This window comes from Macaca fascicularis, chromosome 10 (assembly GCF_037993035.2).
Source record: "Macaca fascicularis isolate 582-1 chromosome 10, T2T-MFA8v1.1".
NCBI lineage: Eukaryota > Metazoa > Chordata > Mammalia > Primates > Cercopithecidae > Macaca > Macaca fascicularis.
In genome coordinates this window covers 34,802,134-34,821,318 of record NC_088384.1, presented here as the reverse complement: position 1 = coordinate 34,821,318, position 19,185 = coordinate 34,802,134, and the positions used below count along the sequence as shown (strand labels likewise).

The 19,185-nt window shown below is 43.1% G+C and overlaps 1 protein-coding gene and 1 pseudogene across 6 annotated transcripts in view; one reads left to right on the top strand and one right to left on the bottom strand.

Moving 5' to 3' along the window:
* Nucleotides 1–19,185, top strand: part of CECR2 (CECR2 histone acetyl-lysine reader) — a 200,417-nt gene that overhangs the window by 28,131 nt on the left and 153,101 nt on the right. The window lies entirely within an intron of this gene.
* Nucleotides 13,181–14,143, bottom strand: LOC107130953 (non-histone chromosomal protein HMG-14 pseudogene; annotated as a pseudogene).

Here is a 19,185-nt window from a genome sequence, read left to right as displayed (position 1 = left end):
ATACAGAGCATTTGTATCTTCCCCCAATGTTTCTTTGTGTCCCTTGGCAGTCCACCCCATCCCTACTCTGGGCTCAGGCAGTCACTCATATACTTTCTGTCACTGTAGATTAGTTTACCTTTTCTAGAATTTGTCTTCATAGAATTTTTTTTTTTTTTGGTAGAGAAGAGTTCTCACTGTATTTCCCAGGCAGGTTTCAAACTCCTGAGCTCAAGGAATCCACCCACCTCTGCCTCCCAAAAGTGCTAGAATTACAGGTGTGAGCCGCCGGACCCGGCTCGAATAGAATCTTTATGGATTCTTGTTTTTTCTTTTTTTTTTTTTTGAAACGGAGTCTCGCTCTGTCGCCCAGGCTGGAGTGCAGTGTCGCCATCTCTGCTCACTGCCAGCTCCGCCTCCTGGGTGCACGCCATTCTCCTGCCTCAGGCACCCATCACCATGCCCAGCTAATTTTTTGTATTTGTAGTAAAGACAGGGTTTCACCGTGTTAGCCAGGATGGTCTTGATCTCCTGACCTCATGATCCACCCGCCTCGGCCTCCCGCAGTGCTGGGATTACAGGCGTGAGCCGCTGTGCCCGGCCGAATCTTACGCATTCTTTTGTGTCTGGCTTCTTTCACTCACCAGAATGACTTTAAGATGCAGCAGTATAGTGTGTATCAGTAAGTATCGTGTGTATCAGTATACCAGTGATTCATTTTTCTTACTACTATACTGCAGTTTGTCTGTCTTTTTATTGATAGACATTTGGGTTTTTTCATTTTCCTGTTAGTGGACCTTTGAGTTATTTACAGGGTTTGGTAATTATGAATAAAGGTGCTGAGTATATTCACATACAGGTCTTCGTAGACACGTTTTCAGTTCTCTTGGGTAAATACCTAGCAGTGAAATTGCGCGTCATATGTAAGTGTACGTCTAAATGACCAAACTGTTTTCCAAGTGATTTACTTTTTATTATTTTAATTGAGGCATAGTTTGTATACATTAAAGTCCCCCTCCCGCACCTGTTTATTGTACATTTCTATGACTTTTTCCTTTTTTTCTTTTTGAGACGGAGTCTCGCTCTGCTGCCCAGGCTGGAGCCATATAAATGGAAGTGAATAATATGTAGCCATTTGAGTCTTGCATGTTTCACCTGGCATCATGCCTTTGCTGTTCATCCATGTAGTTGCATGTATCAGCACCTCATTCCTTCTTATTACCTAATAACAATCCATTGTTGGGACTGACATCAGTTTGTTCCTTCACTAAAGGAAGAACATTTGTGTGTTTCTAGTTTTGGCTATCATAAATAAAGCTCATTAAGCTTCCAACGCACAAATGTTTGTGACAATACCTTGGAATAAGATTGCTGAGTCCTATGATAAATGCATGTTTAATTTTGGAAAGCATTTTTGCAGTTCATGTTCCCAGTAGCTATGTGTGCGACTTTTCAGTTCCTCTGCATCCAGAGTTTGTTGTCAGTTGTTGTTTGAAGCTATCTTAAGAGATGTGTAACCCTATTTCCTTGTGGTTGGATTTTACAATACTCGGCATCCTCCCAAACGCTTATTTGCCATCCATAAACTTTAGCGACACATCTGTTGAAGTCTCTTGGCTATTTTCTTTCTTTCTTTCTTTTTCTTTTTCTTTTGAGATGGGATCTGTCTCTGTTACCCAGGCTGGAATGCAGTGGCACAATCTCAGCTTACTGCAACCTCTGCATCCTAGGCTCAAACAATTCTCCCATCTCAGCCTCCCCAGTAGCTGGGACCACAGGCGGGTGCCACCATTTCAAAATTTTCAGAATTGGGCTGTTTTCTTTAGTGCGTTTTAAGAGTTCTTCATGTATTGGGACTTAGTTCTTATCTGCTGTTTCTCCTGGTACATGGCTTGCCCTTTCATTCTCTTAACAGTGTCTCTTGAAGAGCAGAAACTTTTAATTTTGATAAAGTCTAGATTTATCTAGATTCTCTCTTACGGATTGAGCTTTTGACATTTTGTCTCAGAGATCTTTGCCTAAACCTGAGATCACAGAAGATTTCTTCTATTTTTTGTTTTTTTAAGATGGAGTTTCGCTCTTGTCACCCAGGCTGTAGTGTAGTGGCGTGATCTCGGCTCACTGCAACCTCTGCCTCCCGGGTTGAAGTGATTCTCCTGCCTCAGCCTCCTGAGTAGCTGGGATTACAGGCGCCTGCCACCACACTCGGCTAATTTTTTGTATTTTTAGTAGAGATGGGGTTTCATAATGTTGGTCAGGCTGGTCTCGAACTGACCTCAGGTGATCCACCTGCCTTGGCTTCCCAAAGTGCAGGGATTACAGGTGTGAGCCACTGTGCCTAGCCGTTGTTGTTATTGTTCTAGAAGCTTTATGGTTACTTTTGAAGTTGCTTTTGGAATGTCTTTGGGTTTTGTTGTTGTTGTATTTTGAGACAGTCTTGCTCTGTTGCCTGGGTTGGAGTGCAGTGACATGATCTTGGCTCACTGTAGCCTCCACCACTCAGCTTCAAGCAATTCTCCTGCTCAGTCTCCTGAGTAGCTGGGATTACAGGCCTGTGCCACCACCTCCAGCTATTTTTTTATTTGTGTTTTTAGTGGAGATGGAGTTTCACCATGTTGGCCAGGCTGGTCTTGAAATCCTCACCTCAAGTGATCCACCTACCTCGGCCTCCCAAAGTGCTTGGATTACAGGCGTGAGCCACCACGCCCATCCTGAAATGTTTTTGTTGATAGTGTGTAAGAAGTAGTTTAATTACTCTCTAATTTTCAAGAAGTAGGTGGTATTTCCCTAATTGTAGTCTGGGACAGTCTAGTGGGCTAACCCTTAGAGGCGAAGTTCTGATTGCCTTTTCCAACTTAATTCTGAGCATAGAGAATCAGTCTACATTGCAAAGGGCAAACCTTCCTCTCAGTCTGCTGAAAGGGATTTTGCTCAGAGGTTGGTTGTGGTGCGGGAGAAGAATCCACATTACCATATGTTAGTTTTGCATCCATTTGGCTTAGTTAGTTTCGGATCCCTTTGGGATCCCAGAGGGAATTTGATGATGATGAAAAGAGCAGGCTATTGAAATAGTTGGTTGTAGGATAATTTAAAAAGTGAGGACAGGCTGGGCGTGGTGGTTCACACTTGTAATCCTAGCGTGATTACAAAAAGACTCCCAAAAGAGTTTGGGAGGCCGAGGCAGGAGGATCACTTGAGCCTAGCAGTTTGAGACCAGCCTGGGCAACATAGCGAGACCCCATCTCTTAAAAAAAATTAGCCAGGCATGGTGGCACATTGCTGTAGTCCCAGCTACTTGGGAAGCTGAGGTAGGAGGATCTCCTGAACCCAACAGCACTGAACCCAAGAACCCACTGCACTCCATCCTGGACGACAGAGTGAGACCCCGTTTCGAAAATAAAAAAAACAAAAAATTCACACTTTTTTGTCAGCATACATCATGACATTTGACTCTTTTTTTTTTTTTTTTTGGAGATGAAGTCTCGCTCTGTCGCCCAGGCTGGAGTGCAGTGGCGCGATCTCGGCTCATGGCAACCTCCACCTCTTGAGTTTGAGTGGTTCTCATGCCTCAGCCTCCCAAGTAGCTGGGATTACAGGCACACACCACCATGCCCGGCTAATTTTTGTATTTTTGGTAGAGACGGGGTTTCACCATCTTGACGAGGCTGGTTTCTAACTCCTGACCTCAAGTGATCCGCCCACCTCAGCCTCCGGAAGTGCTGGGATTACAGGCGTGAGCCACCGTGCCCAGCTGACATTTGACTCTTAAATACTTAAGCATGCATTGGCTAGGAATATTATCCTGTACAACCACTTACCATTCGTATTTCTACAGAGAAAATATTTCATAATATTGTCTAATGCAAGTCCAAATCCAGATTTTTTCCCCTTACCACAAAAAGTTCTTTATCATCGTTTTTATTTTGTTGTTGTAAAAGGGTAATAAGTTGTTTATTTTTATATTATTGATTAGAAATAATTTATTTGCATTAATAAAAGTATCATGAATATTCTTTCCCATTCCTGGATTCTTTCACTTTCTAAAAACATTTTTAATTAAAAATATTTTGAGACCAGGCGTTTTGGCTCATGACTGTAATCCCAGCACTTTGGGAGGCTGGATCGCTTGAGTTTAGGAGTTGGAGACCAGTCCGGGCCTCATCTCTACAAAAATAAAAAAAAAACAAAACTGGCTGTGGTGGTGCGTACGTGCAGTGCCAGCTACTTGGGGAGGGTGAGGTGGGAGGATTGCTTGAGCCCAGGAGGTTGAGGCTGTAATGAGCCATGATCATACCACTGCACTCTAGCCTGGGCGACAGAGTGAGAGCCTGTCTATAAACAAAAAAACAAAACAGGCCAGGCGCTTTGGCTCACCCCTGTAATCCCAGCACTTTGGGCGGCCAAGGCGGGCGGATCACCTGAGTTCAGGAGTTTGAGACCAGCCTGGCCAACATGGCGAAACCCCGTCTCTACTAAAAATACAAAAATTAGCCGGGCATGGTGGCGGGTGCCTGTAATCCCAGCTACTTGGGCGGCTGAGGCAGGAGAATCGCTTGAACCTGGGAGGCGGAGGTTGCAGTGAGTCGGGATTGCGCCACCGCACTGCAGCCTGGGCGACAGAGCGAGAGACTCTTGTCTCAAAAAACAAACAAACAAAAAAACTGTGCATCACTGTGTTAAAAGGAAATTTTATGTAGAAAATATATAAAATGAGTAAGAGTGATGCACTGTTTGAAAATTGCCGTGGTAATGGGAGTTGAAGTTTAAGCAGGGCTGAGTGATGTGGTCGAGTAGTTAGAACATTCCTGGTATATAACCTGTGCGCAGTAAATATTTGCTGATTGAATGGAGAAATAATCTCTGCAGGGTAGAAAGATCACTTCACTTTTGGTATAGAATGAACAGCCCAGAACCAGAAGGACAAGTTACGAGGGTAGGTTGGAGATGACAGGAGGTGAAGTAGAAAGGATAACAGATCGAATGAGAGCATGGATATGAGAGTAGGAGACAGAAGTAATCGCATGTAGTTGGACAATGGCTTGTAAGAGCGGAGAAGGCTAGCAGAGTGCATCTTCAGAGCAGAGTGCATCTTCAGGGCAGTGTCATCCCGAGGGAGTGTTGTGGGAATCTGTGGCGGTTAGTGGGTGGGATCTGCATGCTAGATGTTACGCAGTGTTATATGCAGTGCGTGGGACATTCTCCACAGTGAAGAATTTGCTCCCTCCTAAAGAGCTTTCATTTGTTTATTCATTTCATTTATTTATTTTTTTGAGACAGAGTCTGGCTCTGTCGCCCAGGCTGGGGTATAGTGGCGCGATCTCGGCTCACTGCAACCTCCACCTCCCAGGTTCAAGTGATGATTCTCCTGCCTCAGCCCCTCGAGTAGCTGGGATTACAGGCATGCGCCACCACACCTGGCTATTTTTTTGTGTTTTAGTAGAGATGTGGTTTCACCATGTTGGCCAGGCTGGTCTCGAACTCCAGACCTCAGGTGATCCACCCGCCTCCCAAAGGGCTGGGATTATAGGTGTGAACCACTGTGTGCAGCCAAGAGCTTTTATATAGGTTAAAAAAAATTTTGTATTTGAATCTAAATCCAAACCCTATGAATAAACACAAATTAATTTTTGTGGTGTTTTAACATAAATGGAAATTTTTAGTAATGCAGCTGCGGTGTGCATCTGTAAAAGATGATGCTTTGTATTGTTTGGAACATTAGTAAGAGTTTCCACCATTTTGGGAAATTCTGTGTGGTGTCATCATCTTTGTCAGTGGTCCTGTTGGATTGTTCATGCAGCACTGTGTCCGTCGGCCTCTGCACTCTCAGCTTGCATGGGGAGGAACAAGCACCTCTTTCATCTCCTGCTGAGGTCATGCGTCAGCATTTTCATTTTGACCTTTATTTTATTATATATTTCATGGTGTGTCTGCTTCTGATTCCAGTTGAGGAATACATTGATTATATTTATGAATGTAGGAATTTGTATCATCTGTTAATTGCATTTTGGTATAACAAAGTGGGGGGTGTTATAAACTATAAAATATGTGTTGTAAAGAAGGAGCATTGGGCCCGAGACAGCTGGACCACCGGCCTGGTATGACTCCCTGGGTCTGGCCCAGTGACTGCTCAGACGTTGCTTCCTCTTCATTGAGATGGGAAGATTAAATGAGGATTGAGTCTGGGGTGATGAGTACGTGAGGTTGTAAGTGTGGGACATGTTGAATTTGACGTCTGGTGAAACATTCAATTTGAGTTATGCAGGAGGCAGTTGAGTGGAGATTTGACCTTCTGAAGGGAGTTTTTGTCTGGGAGAAAATAACAGTGAACATTTATTGAGAGAAGCGGTGGTTAAGAATGCAGATTCTAGAGCAGACGGGGTTTGTATCCTGGTGCCATGCACAGTGCCTCTGTGACATTGGACAATTTACTTAACAGCTCTTCCACTCAGTTTCTCATCTTTAGAAATGGGAATAAACAATACTGCTTGTGGAGTTAATGTGAGAATTAAATGCCTTCAAGTTTGTAAAATACCTAAATCGTGCCAACTTATAAATTGTGTTCAAATTAGCTGTTACTATTCACTAAACATTCAATATGTGCCAAGGATTGTTAACATAGAATTATCTCATTTGGTAGTTACAATGCAAAACAATATTTTTATGAGATAATTGAGGCTCAGGGAGATTTAATATAGACTTGGGAGTCCTAAGTAGTAAAGTAATAAGGCTAACTTGGACAGGTTGAATCAGGTGATATTGGACTCCATCTAAGGTCCTCAGACCAACATGGTGAGCACCTCCTGGGAACTTGTTAGAAATGCAGAGTCTCAGGTCTCACCCTGGATCTGTCTACTCAGGTTCCCAGGTCATTACTGCGCACATTAAAGTGTGAGAAGCCCTGGGCTCAGAGATCTGAGCTGGTCAAGTTCAGCAGGGACAGAAAACGTGGAGGCCTCATTAATGGTATAGTAAAAGGCTCAGGATGTGGGATGCCCATCCCGGCTTTAGCTCCAAGTCTTAGCTTTTGAAGCTTCGCCGTCTTTTTCTTTCTCTGGACCTCAGTTTTCTCATCTTTTGGTGAGGCAAGTTCTTTTTTAGCTCTAACATTTTATGGTTCTCCGTCCAAAGTCTTCTCCTGGGAAGATGCATCTTCTGATGGGTGCTTAGGGTTTGGATTAGTGGAGGAGTTGAAGTAATGGTGATTTTTTTTTTTTTTTTTTGAGATGGAGTCTCCCTCTGTCGCCCAGGCTGGAGTGCAGTGGCGCGATCTCGGCTCACTGTAACCTCTGCCTCCCGGGTTCACGCCATTCTCCTGCCTCAGCCTCCCGAGTAGCTGGGATTACAGGCACGCGCCACCACACCCGGCTTATTTTTGTATTTTTAGTAGAGTCGGGGTTTCACTATGTTGGTCAGGATGGTCTTGATCTCTTGATCTCATGATCTGCCTGCCTCGGCCTCCCAAAGTACTGAGATTGCAGGCGTGAGCCACCGCACCCAACCTGTAATGGTGATTTTTATATGGGAGGGTGAGCATAGTACACTCAGATGTGATTACACCATGAGTGTAAAATTGTGGATTTTACTACAGTAAAAATTTTAGTGTAATTTCATCATTTCTCAACTTTCAGTATTTGAATTTAAGGGAAAATTTGTCCAGAAATCTTGAAATTTAAGAAATACATTATTGGCTGGGCGCGGTGGCTCACGCCTGTAATCCCAGTACTTTGGGAGGCCGAGGCGGGCAGATCACGAGGTCAGGAGATCGAGACCATCCTGGCTAACATGGTGAAACCCCGTCTCTACTAAAAAAAATGCCAAAAATTAGCCGGGCGTGGTGGTGGGCGCCTGTAGTCCCAGCTACTGGGGAGGCTGAGGCAGGAGAATGGCGTGAACCCGGGAGGCGGAGCTTGCAGTGAGCCGAGATTGCACCACTGCACTCCAGCTTGGGCGACAGAGCGAGACTCTGTCTCAAAAAAAAAAAAAAGAAATACATTCTTTTGGCATCTCTTTGAATTTTGGACCTCACATTTAATGCTGACATGCTAATGCTCACATGGTATGGTGTTTCATTATTATGCTTATCATAATTCTGCAGTTAGTATTTTATTTACCTGTCATAGTTGGATGTATTTTATAATATATTAAGTTCTAAAGCGCCATTACTTTTTAAAAAATCTGAAGTGCAGATTTGGCTTCCCCATTAGTCTTAGTTTCCTCATTTTCCTTCCTTTTGCATGCAGGGACAGTGTCCAAAATGCACACCGTTTAGTGTGACTTAGGTATTGGGTAACATATTTTATATCTAAGTGTTTTATTTACATTATCTTTCCTGTAGTTTCAAAGTAATCTTTAGGATTACCCTCAGCTGTTATGCCAAAGTCAGATTAAGTGACTGAGGAAGAGGAGTTTGTATTTTAAAGACAAAGCTGTCTGGGAAGGGCAGAACTTAGTGGCAGCCAGTCACTGAGGTGTGTGGAGTAGATGAGGTCTGGAATGGATAGCAGGATACAAAGTCACTCAGTGAAGATGCTTGCGGGGTGTTGAATAAGGGTTAGAGAAGCTGGACACACCTCTCAACTCTCTTTATCCTTAGTAGGCTCTTGAGAAATGTCCTTTTTCTTGCGAGTCATTTCATTTCTGAAGTCTTTGTTTTATGGCGGAGCTGCATTCTGACTCTGGGGCTTAAGAGCGAGGGGAAAGACAGAAAGTCCGAGGAGGGCAGAGAAGACCTTGGAGGTCAGAGGGTTTGTTCTGTAAATACCTCGCTGCTTATCCAGGTAACTGGGATCTCACTTGCCTGTGTATAGTTTGTTGGCAGGATCCCAGGAGAATCTTTTTTATTTGTTTTGAGACAGGGTCTACCTCTGTTGCAGGCTGGAATGCAGTGGCGTAATCTCTGCTCACTGCAGCCTTAACCTCGTGGGCTCAAGCAATCCTTTGGCCTCAGCCTCCTTAGTAGCTGGGACTACAGGCACATGCCACCGTGGCTGGTTAGTTTTTTGACCTTTTTTTTTTTTGGTAGAGATGGGGTCTCGCTATGTTGCTCAGACTGGTCTTGAACTCCTGGGCTCAGGGGATTCTCCCACCTTGGCCTTCCAAAGTGCTGGGATTACAGGTGTGAGCCACCGTGCCCGGTCCCCAGGGGAGTCTTATTCTTGCAGGATTTTCTGAAGACTTGTAGAACAAGTGTGACTATGATTCAGAATCTTCATCTCCCCTAAAGAAAGAGTGTTCCAGAGGTAAGGAGGGACGGATGACAGAAATTGGTAGCTGAAGAGGTTTGTCTATGGATTCGTCTATTTCGTCATAATGCTTGATATCAGAAGACCAGAAGAATATTTTTGCAACTTATTTTTAAAAACAGCTTTACTGAGGTATAACTGACATAATCTACCGCAAATATTTATGTGTACAATTTGGCAAGTTTTGACATATATATACACACTAGTGAAACCATCACCGCAGTCAAGATGAACGTGTCCGCGTACGCCACGCGAAGATGTGATATCCTTGGGTCCCTTTGTAATCTCTTTACCTCCTGTCTCGCCCCAGCCTGTGTTTCTTCCAGGGTGACCCCCCAATCTGCTTTCTGTCACTGTATGTTAGTTTACATTTCCTAGATTTTTACATGAGATATGCACTCTTTTGTTGTTGTTCCTGTTCCTTCTACTCAGTGTAAATAGAAATTCATTCATTCTGTAGCATGTGCCAATAGTTGATTTCCTTTTTATTGTTGAGTACTATGCCAGTTTATGGATAGATAGTATATAGTTTATTGAGTTCACCTATTGGCAAAAATTTGTGTACCATTCTTTGGACATATGCTTTCGTTTCACTTGGGTAAGTACCTGGAAGTAGAATGACTGGGTCATATGGTAGGTGAAGATATAACCCCTCACTTTTTTTTTTTTAACAGATGGGGTCTCACTGTGTTGCCCAGTCTGGCCTTGAGCTCCTGGGTGCAAGCACTCCTCCCCCGTCAGCCTCCTGACCACAGGTGCTCAACACCATACCCAGCTCAACATTTTAACTTTTTTTTGGTGAGACAGAGTCTCACTCTTTTGCCCAGGCTGGAGTGCAGTAGCGCAGTCTCAGCTCACTGCAACCTCCGCCTCCCGGATTCAAGTGATTCTCCTGCCTCAGCCTCCCGAGTAACTGGGATTACAGGTGCCCGCCACCATGCCCGGCTAATTTCTTGTATTTTTAGTAGAGATGGGATTTCTCCATGTTGCCCAGGCTGGTTTCGAACTCCTGAGCTCAGGCAATCCGCCCGCCTCGGCCTCCCAAAGTGCTGGGATTACAGGCATGAGCCACTGTGCCTGGCCAGCATTTTAACTTTTTGAAAAAATAAATTTATTTTAGAATCATTTTAGATTTAAAGAATAGTTACAATGACAGCACAGAGAAAGACTTCATATATATCAGGGCTTGGCAGACTTTTCCCATGAAGAGCCAGATAATAAATATTTTAGACCAAATGGTCTTTCCTAGGACTACTGTGCTGATGTAGGGCAGAGGCTGCCATCAGACAGTGAGGAAATGAATGGATGTGTTCCAGTCAAACTTTATGAAAACAGGTGGTAGGCTGGATTTGGCCCTTGGATTGTAGTTTGCTGATCCCTTCTATAAACCCTCCACCCAGCTTCCTCTAATGTTTAATCTTTTATAATCATGGTAAATTTGTCAAAACTAAGACATTCACATTCGTGCAGTACTGTGTGTGAACTAAACTTCAGACTATTTAGATTGCGACAGTTTCCCCATCTTTTCATTTCAGGATTTGTTCCTGCATTCCAGCTAACGTCGCATGTCTCCTTAAGTCTGTTGTCATCCGTTTGGACTCATTGATACTTATCTTTTGGATTTGAATCTAACACTGTTTATTTAGCTGCTCAAATTGTTTCAGCTTTGGCCATTGGGAATTCTTTCCGGCTGGCTCCGGTCTCCTTTAGACATGTCCTCATTTTTTTTCTGTTTTGGGTACTGCCATTGTTTGGCTACACCCGTTTTTTATCCATTCACCAGATGATGGATTGTTTTTGCTTTCGGATTGTTTTTGTTTGGGGCTACTGTAGATAATAGCCGCGTGTATTTGCTTGTAGGTGTTTGTGTGCTTTCTTTTTTTTCTTGGACAAATACTTAGGAGTAGGACTGGAGTTATGTTTTAACTTCTAAAGAAACTGGCAAAGTTGTTTTCCAAAGAAAACACACCAATTTCTGTTTTCAACAGTAGTGAATAAGGGGCTCTGATTTTTTCACGTCATCAATACTTGTTATTGCCTGTCCTTTTGATGATCACTATTCACTAGTGGGGGCAAAGGGCTATTTTAATGAGGTTTTGATCTGCATCTCCCTTATCACTAATATTCACCTTTTCTGTGTTTGTTAGCTATTTATATCTTTGGTGATCTTTTAGTTAAGGTCTTTTGCACATTTTAAAATTGGACACTTTGTCTGTTGAGCTGTTTATGTATTCTGGTTTTGCTTTTTCCTAATCTAAGGTCACAAAGGTTTTTTTTCTTACGTTTTCTTTTAGAAGTTTTATTGTTTTAGATTTACCATTTAAGTCTGTGTTTCATTTTGAGTTGATATTTGCATATGATGTAAAGTACTGATCAAAGTTCGTGGGGTTTTTTGGGGGGGCGGTAAGGGGCATGTGTTTAGGAGCATTTGTAGAAAAGACCATCCTGGCCGGGCACAGTGGCTCACACCTGTAATCCTAGCACTTTGGGAGGCGGAGTTGGGAGGATCACGAGGTCAGGAGTTTGAGACTAGCCTGGCCAATATGATGAAACCCCGTCTCTGCTAAAAATACAAAAATTAGCCAGGCGTGGTATCGCGCGTCTGTAGTCCCATCTACTTGGGAGGCCGAGGCAGAAGAATCGCTTGAACCCAGAAGGTGGAGGTTGCAGTGAGCCAAGATCGTGCCGCTGCACTCCAGCCTGGGTGACAGAGCGAGACTCCGCCCCCACCAAAAAAAAAAAAAAAAGAAAGAAAGAAAGAAAAGATCACCTTTTATTAGTTGCCCAAGTCAGTTTTCCATATACATGTGGGTTCATTTCTGGACTCTGTTCTATGTCATTGTTCGCTCTGTTCTGTTTTTGAGACAATATCACAGTAGCTTAATTAGTGTAGCTTTTAGTAAGTCATGAAATCAAATAATGTTAGTCCTCTCACTTTGTTCATTTTCAAAGTTGCTTTGGCTATTTTATATTTTTTATATTTCCATATGAATTTTAGAATTAGTTTATCAGTTTCTACAAAAAAAGCCTGCTAGCATTTAGATTGGAGTTGTGTTGAATATCTAGGTCCATTTGTAGAAAATGGGCCTCTTAACACTATTGAGTCTTCTGACCCGTGATGATGGTACCTGTCTCCCTGTCTAGGTTTTCTTTGATTTCTGACAGAAAAATTTTATATTCAAATTCTCAACTCTTTAGCTATCTCCCATCTTTTGTCAGAGTTATCCCAAAATACTTCATTCTTTTTGATGCTGTTACACATTTTTTTCATAATTGAGATTTTATCGGTTGAGGATCAGTACAGACATTTCAATTTGTACACAATTCTTAACCTAGGTAACGAAATTCTAAAAAGCCATGTATCGTAATCCTTTTTTAAAGTTACTCCAGTGACTTTCCAGCTTAAGATCTGGAAGCAAATTTTCCTGAAGAGGCTATCAAGCACCAGTATATTCACATGTTGGTCAGCTGTTACACGTGGCCCACCAGTTCACAACCGAATGGCATGTACACTACATACTCAAATCTGTAATCTTTCACAGCACAGTAGCAAAGTTATTAGGAAAGCAGGACTACCACAACCAAAGATGTTACAGAGTGCACGCGATTCTGACAGGGAGCGCCTGATCAAGGAGTAAGGTTTTCTGTAGGAAACAATTCTACTAAAAACAACATGGCAATAGAAGTAATTTAAAATGTTCAAGACATTAAATGCAGGACTGACTCCATATTGCCATTTAATATGCTTTGTATTATAGGATATAAAAACTAACCCCCCATCTATGGAATGTTAAGCTGGCACCCGAGACAGTCAGAGCCTCCCATACATAATTCAATATCCCACACTATTTTCTGGTTGTACCAAAGAATAAACAACCAGCAAATGATTTCACCTCTTAAAAAAAAAAAAGCATTTACACTTAAAAAATGGGATGAGGTGGGATTCCCTCCTTCTTAAAAATGTTTCTAGAGCTACTGAAAAACTTGCATTTACAAAATAGTTGATAAAAATATTCCTCTGGGTTGTACAAGAAGGGAGACAGGGACCACTGGTAAGACATGGTGTATGGTATTAATCAGACTTGACTTCTTTCTCTCCTGCTTCATCAGAGGCTGGACTCTCCGCAGTTTTCGTTTCCCCGCTTTCTGCAGGTAAATCTTCTTTACTTTCTTGGTTAGCCACCTCGGCCTGTGTTCCCTTTGCTCCCCTTTTCCCTTTTGTTTGCACTTTTTTGTCTGAAGATTTATCGCTGCTGCCTTTTTTGGCTTCGCTTCCACTTTTGCAAGAGGTTTAGCTGACAGCCGCGCCGATCTCCTCTTGGGCGCTTCCTTGGCGGCCCCTTCGGCAGAGTTGACCTTCCTCTTGGGCCTCCTGGTGGCAGGGAAGGCGCGTGCTGTGGGTGCCTGCGGGCCGAGAGCCTTCGCGAAACTGGGCTGCCTGGCCGCTGCCACTCCTCCCGCCGCCCGAGCTCGCTGTTACACATCTTTAAAAGTTTTCGGCCAGGCACGGTGACTCACACCTGTAATCCCAGCACTTTGGGAGGCTGAGGCAGGCATGAGGTCAGGAGTTCAAGACCAGCCTGGCCAACATAGTGAAACCCCATCTCTACTAAAAAAATACAAAAAGTAAGCTGGGCATGGTGGCGGGCGCCTGTAATCCCAGCTACTCGGGAGGCTGAGGCAGGAGAACCTTTTGAACCTGGGAGGTGGAGATTGCTGTGAGCCGAGATTGTGCTGTGGCACTCCAGCCTGGGCAAAACAGCGAGACTCCGTCTCAAAAAAAAAAAGTTTTCGATTGTTTGCTAGTATATGGAAATAGCATTGAGTTTTGTCTATTACTCTTGTATCTGTAACCTTCCTAAACTCACCTCTTTTAGCAGCCTGTTCATAGATTCCATTGGATTTTCTGCATAGATGATCATGTTGTTTGTAAATAAAGATAATTGTGCATTTTTTGGCAATGTGGAGGCCACTTACTTCTTTTTTTTACGTTATTGCACTGTCTAGAGCCAACCATAAAATGTAGAGGCCAGAGTAGACATCCTGGTCTTGTTCCTCATCTTAGAGAAAAAGCATTCGGATCTTCCCCTTTTCCTTTTCGATTTTTTTCCTGCAACCATGGGTTATTTAGAAATATGAATATATTAGAAGTATATTAGTTATTAGAAGTGTGAAGAATATTAGTTTTCAAATATTTGGAAAATTTCCAGAGAGCTTTCTATTAATGATATACCTAATTTAACCCACTTTAGTCAGACAACATATTTTGTATGACTTGCATCCTTTGAAATGTATTGAGACTTGTTTTAAGGCCCAGAATATGGTGTCTCTTGGTAAGCGTTTCATGTTCACTTGAAAAGAATGTATAGGGCCGGGCATGGTGGCTCATGCCTGTAATCCCAGCACTTTGGGAGGCTGAGGCAGGAGGACCACCTGAAGTCAGGAGTTCGAGACTAGCCTGGCCAACATGATGAAACCCTCTCTACTAAAAAAATGCAAAAATTTGCCAGGTGTGGTGGTGCATGCCTGTAATCCCAGCTACTGGGGAGGCTGAGTCACGAGAATCACTTGAACCCAGGAGGCGGAGGTTGCAGTGAGTCAAGATGCCACTGCCCTCCAGCCTGGGTGACAAAACAGGACTCTGTTCCTCCCCCCCAGCCCTCCCTCCAAAAAAAAAAAAAAGAAAAGGAAAGAATGTGTATTCTGCTATTCTTGGCTAGAGTATCTTATAAATGTCAGTTCACAAACTTCTTTATCTTTTAATACAATGGGGTGAAATATGAAATGATTCATTTCCCTTCCCCAAATTCTTAGCGTGAGTCTGGAAATCCTGCCAGCTCTTTCTTCTAGCTGAAGAGCCGTCTCCTGATTGGAATGACAGCTTTGAACTGGAAGACATTATTTCATTAGTGCACTAATCAACCACAGAGATTACCTGATTGGCTGCTTAATAATTAAATGAAGTTGCTTGTAATTCTTTGAGCATACACAGAACTAATTAAATTAACCCTTTACTGCCTGACATGCCTGGGGTATTCTCGTGTGAAAATGGAGGAACCTACAATCCTTCTTGAACACTGGTGAGGTAAACAAGCAGATGTGTCAGTCAGTTTCCAAGGGAAGCACCTTGTATAAGAAGCATTTAAGTACAAATCAAACAAAAAATACAGATTCAGAAACTACAGTCCTTTGACAACTTGAGTATTAGTTTATTAGCCGTGTTCTTAAAGCTTAATGGAAAGCTTTTATACCAATACTTTCTTTGGATAGAAATTTAAGAATAACTCTCTTCATAGCCACTTACTGTCTTTGAGGAGTTTGTTGTTGTTGTTGTTGTTGTTTTAAGGATCTTTCGGTGTAAAATCATTTCCCTAGTTATTTCAATATAAGCTCGCATCAGCCTAGTGAGATATAGAGCAAGGCAGGTGAAAGAGAGTACTGGGCTATAATCGAAAGGGGCCGGGTGTGGTGGCTCATGCCTGTAATCCCAGCACTTTGGGAGGCCGAGGTGCGTGGATCACCTGAGGTCAGGAGTTTGAGACCACCCTGGCCAACGTGGTGAAACTCTATCTCTACTAAAAACACAAAATTCGCCAGGCGCGGTGGCAGGTGTGTGTAATCCCAGCTACTGGGGAGGCTGAGGCATGAGAATTGCTTGAAGCTGGGAGGCGAAGGTTGCAGTGAGCTGAGATCACACCACTGCACACCAGCCTAGGCAATAGAGTGAAGCTCTCTCTCAAAAAAAAAAAAAAAAGAAAGAGGCCGTGAATAGAGGGCCTTATTTTAGCCTCAGGTTTTAGGTGGATGATTGAGGAAATTAAGATAGGAGAAGTTAGGCATTTTGTCTGACAGTGGTTCTCGACCAGGGGGTGATTTGCCCCTTAGAGGACTTTGGCAGTGTCTGGAGACAGTTTTGGTTGCCACAACTCAGGAGAAGAGGGGTGTGGGTAGAGGTCAGGAATATTGTCACATAGCCTACAGTGCGTAAGACAGCTCTTCAGAACAGCAACAAAAATCATCTAGTCCAAAATGTCAGTACGGCTGAGATTGAGAAACCCTGGTCTGAAGCCAGCTTTTCTTGAGTTTTGATTAGAACATGGGTGTCCAAAACCGTACCTTTGGTGACTAATAATCTTGTCATCAGTTGTGGGTGATCCCCTCTAAGTTATTATTTTTATTTTTTCCAGTTCATTTGTTAAATTGGGGCAAAATTTACGTAACGTAAAATTAATTGTTAACCATTTGAAAGTGTACGATTCAGTCACATTGAGTGAATTCAATATGTCGTGCAGCTGTCGTTTCTATCCAGTTCCAAGACATTTTTATCACCTCAAAAGGAGAGACCCTGTAACCCCCCCCCCTCAGCCCCCTCAGCCCGCAGCCCCCGGCATCCACTCGTCTGCTTTCTGTCTCTGGATTCTAAATTATTTTTATGTTTGCTTCTTTGTGATGCTCTGGAAAGAACACGGTCAGGAAGTCAGCAGCGTGGACTTCACATCCCAGTGTCTCCATTCTTCCTCTCGCTAGTGGTGTGATTGGGCAAGTCATTCATCTGTTGTACGCCTCAGTTTCCTTTTCATTTATGTGGCAGCTGTCATGGTAGCCAGAATGCCATTTTTTTCTAAGTAAGATCTTTAAAGTCTGAAATTCTAGCCCACGTGTTGTTGGCTCAGCATTTTTGTTGGACATCTGTAACAACATTTTTAAGCCTACACTGATTGCTTTCTCACCCAAGATGTTTCTGAAGCACCATTCCAGGTCCTGCATTAGTGTCTTTGGATTGGTTGTTGCTGGGAATGAGAAGTTAATGTTACTATCAGTTCAAATAAAAGGTTAGCGAGGTAAAGATGCCACCAACATGTTAGTTCATCCCATAGCTAAACATAAGTATATTTTGGGTTACCTGATTTAGCATCTACCTTGTGTTACCTTGTATTCATAAAACAAAAGCAAGCATAGTATCTTGCTGTCTTCCCATTGTTGCATAAAACCCTCCAATGGCTTTCTCTTGCATTTAGCATAGTCTAAATCCCTTACCATTGCTTAGCGGGCCCACAGAAACTTTCTGCATCTTCTGCCTTCCTTGCCTCGTACCATTCTCTCCCAGCTTTTTAGCTTATCAGCTTGCTTTTCTTCTCATAAAGACTCTGAACTTCTTAGGGGCTTTGCACCTGCTCATGGTTTCCAGCTCTCAGCTCAGATGTCATCTCAATGAATGAAACATGCCTTGATCAGCCTATCTATAGCTTGTTCTATTTTATTAATTCCAAATAGGTGTTTTGTTTTGTTTTGTTTTGTTTTGAGACGGAGTCTCACTCTCGCCCAGCTGGAGTGCAGTGGCATGATCTCGGCTCACTGCAACCTCCACCTCCCAGGTTCAAGCGATTCTCGTGCCTCAGCCTCCTGAGTAGCTGGGACTGCAGGCACCTGTCACCACGCCCAGCTAATTTTTGTATTTTTAGTAGAGATGGGGTTTCACCATATTGACCAGGATGGTCTCGATCTCTTGACCTTGTGATCTGCCCACCTCCCACCACACCCAGCTAATTTTTGTATTTTTAGTAAAGATGGGGTTTCACCACATTGGCCAGGATGGTCTCAATTTCTTGACCTCGTGATCCGCCTGCCTCGGCCTCCCAAAGTGCTGGGATTACAGGTGTGAGCCACCGCACCTGGCCTAATTTTAGGTAAGTTTTATAAAGAGAGTAACACAATGAATTCCTGTCACCCAGTGAAAAGTATGCCCTCGCCTCTCTTCCCAACCCAGTCAATCTCTGTCATATTTAACTCTTTTCTGTTTCCTTCTTCTGGGGTTACCTTTTTGGTTTACTTTAGTCTGTTTTCTCCCTAAGAATGTGAGTTATATCAGAGCAGGGATCTTCTCTATCCTATGCATTATTGTATTACATTACCTAGAATTGTCCTATATGTAGTAGATGTATTCAATAAATATTTTCTGAGTGAATGAATGAATGAATGAATGAAGTAAAATTTCCAAAAGTAGGGACTGTCTTTTATCCATATTTGTATTCTGAACTGTGTCTAGTAAAGAGCCTCACACACATTCCATCAAGTGTTTGCTGTCTGCTATTTTTTTATTTTTATTTTTTATTTTTGAGACAGAGTCTCGCTCTGTTGCCCAGGCTGGAGTGCAGTGGCAGGATCTTGGACATGCCACCATGCCTGGCTAACTTTTGTATTTTTAGTAGAGACGGGATTTCACCATGCTGGCCGGGCTGGTCTTGGACTCCTGACCTCAAGTGGTCTGCCCGCCTCTGCCTCCCAAAGTGCTGGGATTACAGGCGTGAACTACTGCGCCTAGCCCCGTTCACTACTTTTTTTGTTGTCACTGCCCCCCTTTACTAGTAGATTTGTTTACATAGCGTAAGCCTTGTCAGGATTTTTCTAATGGGAGGAGAATGGTATACTTTTCTTTCATTTACTTTCTGACCCCCCATTTGTATAATAAAAACAAGCCTCTTTTTTTTTTTGGCAGATTCTTGCTCTGTGGCCCAGGCTGGAGTACAGTGGCACAGTCTCGGCTCACTGTGGCCTCCACCTCCCAAATTCAAACGATTCTCCTGCCTCAGCCTCCCGAGTAGCTGGGCCTACAGATGCATGCCACCACACCCAAATAATTTTTGTATTTTTAGCAGAGATGCGGTTTCACTATGTTGGCCAGGATGGTCTCGAACTCCTGGCCTCGTGATCCGCCCGCCTCTTCTTCCCAAAGTGCTGGGATTACAGGCATGAGCCACCAAACCCGGCCAAAACAAGCTTTAATTGACTAGAAATTTTTTTTCCTTGCCAGATTCACTTGGTGGTTTTCTCTGCATGGGTAATTTATAACACTTTCTAGAAGCCCACATTTGTCTTTCTTTTCTCTGATTCATTGTTCCTAGAGCTATGGAAGGTAAAAGCTGGAAAGGATGTTAGAGATAATTTAAGTTTAACTCATAGTTTT